Consider the following 6,409-nt stretch of genomic DNA (forward strand, 5'->3'; position numbering starts at 1 on the left):
ATTGATCAGTTCAATGGTATACATATTGCATTGCATTGTTTACTGTTAAGCATTTCATGTGCATTGGAGTTGGAGGATAGTGTGGTGGTGACGAGGTTCGCACGTTGTGATGTTGTGATAAGGCCCGGGCGGGTTCTGCGCAGACCTTACTGGATAACCTCTCATTGCGGTGGTATATCGACGACGGTCGATTGATAGTCCAGGGGATCGGTATGGTGGGCGTTCCGGGTTATGAGATATGAGTTGAGGTGGAGGTGGAGGTGACGGAGGAGCATGCATATCATATTTTGTTGTTTCATTGTATTCCCTACTCAACCTCGTGGTTGACCCTGTGTATTCGTGAACACCGTGATGATCCAAATATTGGGAGCGGACTTGACAAAGGTTTATGAGATAGGATGGGAGCTTGATGGGCCCGAGACACTGGATCGAAGACTTAGTAGCTAGATCATCATTTAGAAGACTTTCACTTTTATTTATGTTAGTTCTTTGTAATTTGATGTAAATGAGGTTCTGTAAAAATTAAGTTAAAGAAATTATGTAATTTGCCTTGGAGTTTATTTTTATTTATTCTTTGCCTCTGAAAACCGAGATGGTAACAGTCCGGTTTATTAGGGAATGTCTTGCTAGAGGCTCCTTTATAAATCGGGGTGTTACAACTGACTACTGAACCGATGGCTTCTTTGTTTCAACTTTTTTCAAAATTTAATATGAATAAATCAGATTCTGCTTACTTCTTCTGTTATTCTGAATGCAATTCTATTTACGATTATAATGAGGATGACCTAGACTCATACTCCATTGAACTACCTCCCTACATAGCTAAAGAAATATTACAAGAGGGGGAAGGGGCACCAGTTATAGAGAACACTAAACCCATCAACGTAGGAACCGAACTAGAACCCCAAGAACTTAGGATAGGGACAACCTTGAGCCCAACCGAAAGGGCTAGTTTCATAGACCTCCTACACGAGTTCAAAGACGTTTTTGCTTGGTCCTACAAAGACATGCCAGGGATCGACAAGGACATTGCAGAACACAGAATTCCAATCAAACCAGGTTTCAAACCTGTAAAACAGAAGCTTCGTCGAATGAGGACAGAATTGGCTCTTAAGATCAAAGAAGAAGTCGATAAGAAATTCAAAGCCGGGTTCATCAAAGTTTCCGAGTATTTAGACTGGATAGCCAACATAGTACCCGTACCCAAAAAGGATGGGAGAATCCGTGTTTGTGTTGATTTTGGAGACTTAAACAAAGCGAGTCCCAAGGCCGACTTTCCTCTACCACATATTGACATATTGGTGGACAATACGGCAGATCACGCGTTGTTGTCCTTCATGGATGGGTACGCGGGATATAATCAGATCAAGATGGCCATAGAAGACATGCATAAGACCGCCTTTGTTACTCAATGGGGCACCTATTGCTACACTGTTATGCCATTCAGATTAATCAATGCTGGAGCTACGTATCAACGCACTGCAACCACACTCCTACATGATATGATGCATAAAGAAGTAGAGGTGTACGTAGACGATATGATTGATAAGTCCAAGGATAGAGGTGGGCACATTGATAACCTTCGCAAATTCTTCCTAAGACTACGAAAGTACAACATAAGGCTCAATCCTCAGAAATGCGCATTTGGGGTAACATCAGGCAAGCTTCTGGGATATGTCGTCAGCCAACGAGGAATAGAAATCGACCCTTCCAAAATTAAACCTCTAATCGAAATGCCACAACCTCAGACAGAAAAGGAAGTTAGAGGATTTTTAGGCAAGATGCAATATATAAGTCGATTCATATCGAAACTTACCATGATCTGTGGACCCTGCTTAAAAACGCTAAAGAAAACAGATCACACCATATGGGATGACGACTGTCAAAAGGCGTTTGACAAAATCAAGGAGATACTGGCCAAACCACCAGTGTTCATGCCTCCTCAACGAGATCAACCTCTTGGTTTATATCTCACAGTGACCGAAACAGCCATGGGGGCTATACTAGCACAAACCATCGGAAAAGAAGAGAGAGCTATCTACTACCTTAGTAAGAAGTTCTTGGAATATTAATGCAAATACACACCACTCGAAAAGACATGCCTCACTCTTGTGTGGGCAACAAAGAAGCTACGCCATTACATGCTTAGCTACTCCGTCTAGGTGTACTCCAAAATGGATCCTGTCAAATACCTCTTCGAAAAACATGTTCTCAACGGACGCTTGGCAAGATGGACCTTAATGCTCTCAGAGTTCGACCTCAAATATGTACCTCTAAAGGTTATAAAAGGGCGCGCCGTCGCCGAGTTCTTCGCAGATAATCCCATTAATGATACCCAAGCAATAGACACATGGTCATTTCCAGATGAGGATATACTCCAAACCAATGTAGACTCTTGGGACCTTTATTTTGATGGAGCATCGAATCTAAGAGGATTTAGAATAGGAGTATTGCTCATTTCTCCTGAAGGTGAGCATACACCACTCTCTGTCAAACTCGACTTCGAGGTGACAAATAACGCAGCAGAATACCAAGCTTGCCTCATTGGGCTACAAGCGGCAGTAGGTTTAGGCATCAAGAATCTTCGAGTTCACGGAGATTCATCCTTGATTATCAACCAAATTACGGGATCTTGGAAAATTCGAAGTGAAAGTCTAGCATCCTATCAGGCCAGGATAGACCTAGTTGCCCAATTCTTCGATCAAGTGACTTATCTACACCTACCTCGAGAAGAAAATCAGTTTGCAGACGCTCTTGCAAAACTTGCATCTCTGATTAACATGCCAGACAATATGGTAGAAATGCATTTCTGCATCGAACGACGGTCAGAACAAGCCTATGTGAACCAAATCACATATGAAGAAGAAAGCCCAGGGGAACCTTGGTTTCAAGCCATTCTAAAGTTCAAGCTCAATGGCACCTATCCGCCGGATATGGATAAGAGAGGACAACGTTCTATACGCCTACTCGCCTCTCAATACATCCTTATGCAAGGAGAATTGTATAAAAGAACACCTCTTGGTGTAGTCTTGCGTTGCCTTGATCATTCACAGGCGCAGAAAGTGATGGAAGAAGTCCATGATGGAGAATGTGGCCCTCACATGAGTGGACCAATGATGGCAAAAAAATCACGTGCTTGGGATATTACTGGACCGCAATGGAATCCGATTGCATCAAATATGTCAGACATTGTCACAACCGCCAAATCTTTGGGAATGTGCAACACGTCCCTCCTTCACTACTCTATACCATGACATCTCCTTGGCCATTTTCTCTTGGGGAATCGACATCATCGGGAAGATCACCCCAGCCGGAACATGAGGTCATTGTTTCATTTTGGTGGTTATCGACTATTTCACCAAATGGGTAGAAGCAGCATCCTATACTAGTCTCACAGCCAAAAACGTGGCAAAGTTTATACAAACCAATATCATTTGTCGATATGGTTGCCCACATGAGATCATCAGTGACAATGGGTCACATTTCCAAGCTGAGACTGAACAATTACTAGCCAAGTACAAAATCAAACACCACCATTCCTTGCCATACAGACCACAAACTAATGGCGCAGTGAAGGCAGCCAACAAGAATGTCGTCGCAATCCTCAAGAAAATGATCGATATTTATCGAGATTGGCCAAGTAAGATACCATTCGCCTTATGGGGATATCGCACATCCGTTAGGATGCCCACTGGGGCTACTCCTTTCTATTTGACTTACGACATGGAAGCTGTGCAACCAGTTGAGCTAGAAATCCCAGCCTTACTCATTCTACTCGAAAGTCAAATTCCATAAACCGATTGGACGAAAGATAGATATGAAGAACCCATCCTCTTAGATGAACGAAGATTGCGCGCATTACATAATGTGCAAACATATCAGGTACGTATCAAACGAGCCTTCAACAAAAGGGTTAAGCCTAGAAACATCAAAGAAGGAGATTTAGTCCTCAAATCAGTTAGAGCTCTTCTACCTGTCGATCCACGAGGAAAGTTCAAACCCAACTGGGCTGGATCGTTCTTGGTCAAGTCCATACTCCCGGGGGGTGCGGTTAGAATCACAGACCTACATGGGAACAAATTTGCTAACCCAACTAACCTTGACCAACTAAAACGATATTATGCCTAGAATAGGACAAAAATGCGCCACGCGTAACACCCACGTGCCGCTCATGCGACACGAAATAAAAACGGCCCATGGCCCGGTGAAATAAAGCTCATGTCACCTTGCTCTTCCATTTTGACAATTCGTCATCCTCATATCATTAAATTAATCGAATTGTGTTTTAGGAGTAAGTAAGGCTCATGCTCAATTTCTAGTTCACTACAAGCTCTTGCTTAGAACAATTATTCTTTTACATTTACTCGAACTACGTGCAAGGGTTTGATTTCATTTTTAAAATGAATACGTAGGCAATCCTTCACAGGATACAACCCATTGTTTTAAATGTAAATAGAAGGACATTTGCATTTGCATTTGAAATTCGACAAGAATAATAAAAAGGAAATCACAATAGTTTCATAACTAATTAATCTTTTATTCATTTCTTCCATAAATAATAATAATACGCCACATAATATAAAAATGCTAAAAATAATAATAATAAGTAGGCTAGGATTCTAAAAACCCCACCATCTAGTACAAATAATAATAAATAATACTACGACTTAGGCTATTCTTCCATCTTTCCCTTGCCTTTGTAATGTTTATCATACTTTTTATCTCGACCACGAGCCGAGCGCTCCTGTGCTATCTCGGACCTAATCACCAAAGGTCTCTATCGCGGTCTAGCTTTACCATTTCAATCAACCACCATCTCTGCGGCAGGAGAAGTCTTCGGTTTCTTTGACGGATGAACAACTCGGAATCCGGCTTCTTCCTACCCCTCGGTCAAATATTTCCGGTTCTCCTTTGCTACCTCACGGATCTTGTAGTCAACAGGCTCACGCTTCCTCAATTTCTTGCGCTCCTCAGAAGTGGTAGCCTTCCTCCACTGCAAATAGGAATCTGATACCCACAATGAGCTAACAGAAAAATGTAGGAACCACATGTTTCTCTGAGCCCACTTGAGGGCCCACTCTCTACGACTTTCGGTAGTATGCGCCATTGTAGTCTGAGGAACGGTATCAAGCTTAGGAATCTTCTTTTTAAGGCCCACCTGCCTCATCAATCTCTCCGGGAAGATGCATACCATGAATTCCAAGCCAGGAATGCCTTACTGATCGAGTAGGGTCTAAGGATGACACTCCAGTAACTGACTTGAGATGCCACCATAGCACAACCCATCTGATCAGAGGACCACCTTCGTTTTTCAACTTTTTCTCCCAATAGTTGCAAACCCGAGTGAAGTCCACCATATAGAGTCTGGTCCTCATCGCAATCGACCTAGCATGATATCCGGGTCCATTAGCTGGGAGCTCGATCAACCGCAGACGCTCCATGAGCCAAACCTACCAAAGACGGAAATTAGTATCCATTCAAAAAGAAAAAAAAACGAAAAGAAAAAAAAAAGAAAAAAAAAAGAAAAAAAAAAAGAGAAAGGTTGCGTTCTTACCTGCAAAATGATAGAACTTCCCAAGTAAGGAAGCTCGCGGCTGGCTTTCCTATTATCCAACCCCAAAATGATCTCTCCTAGGCACAGACAAGCTGGGCTCCTGCACAGCTCCATTTGCTCAATCAAGCTCAAATAACGAGGATCCCCTCTCATTTCCTTATCAATATGCCCTTGGAGGACATAACCATGCAATAGGCAAAACCCGAATGCCCTACGCCTCGCCACATTAGAGATAGAAGGGTCTTCCCTGTTTATAAATCGATCAATAAAGTCAAGCATACGAACTCCTTTTGAGGTCATAAGACGGTCAACCTCAGCTTTAGTCAGCCCAAGTAAATCTCTAAATTTGCTTTTATACCCTTGAGAGCTAGTGAGTATGGCAGCCATATTTTCTGGGTCCCATCCTCCAATTTCAGCAATTTCCTCAAGAAAAGGACAGATGTCACCTCCAGGGAAGGTAAATACATGGAAATTGGGGTCCCAATATTCAAGGCAAGCATCCAAGAATGGTTTTAAAACCTTCACCAGTTTCAGACTCAAGATTGACCCCAAATTGAAAGCACCCATATCATGCTTCTCGACGTTTATAAATTCATTTGTCCAATCTTTGAGACGGTTTTCAAAGGAATCCATGATTTGTAATTTTTCTATGTAATAGGAGAGTTTTATATAATAGACGGAAGAATGATAGAGAAATTATATGAATAAAAAGCTCCCTCGACGTCTATATTTATACTAAAAGCTGTTTCCTAAAATCCGTCAGAACTGGCGAACTGGGGAAATGGCGCAGCAGGTCGAAGGGTCGCAGCTCGTGCTGCGCCTCTTTCTCAGAGGATTTCTGTGATTTTTTCCGCG

Source organism: Silene latifolia, chromosome X, assembly GCF_048544455.1.
Source record: "Silene latifolia isolate original U9 population chromosome X, ASM4854445v1, whole genome shotgun sequence".
NCBI lineage: Eukaryota > Viridiplantae > Streptophyta > Magnoliopsida > Caryophyllales > Caryophyllaceae > Silene > Silene latifolia.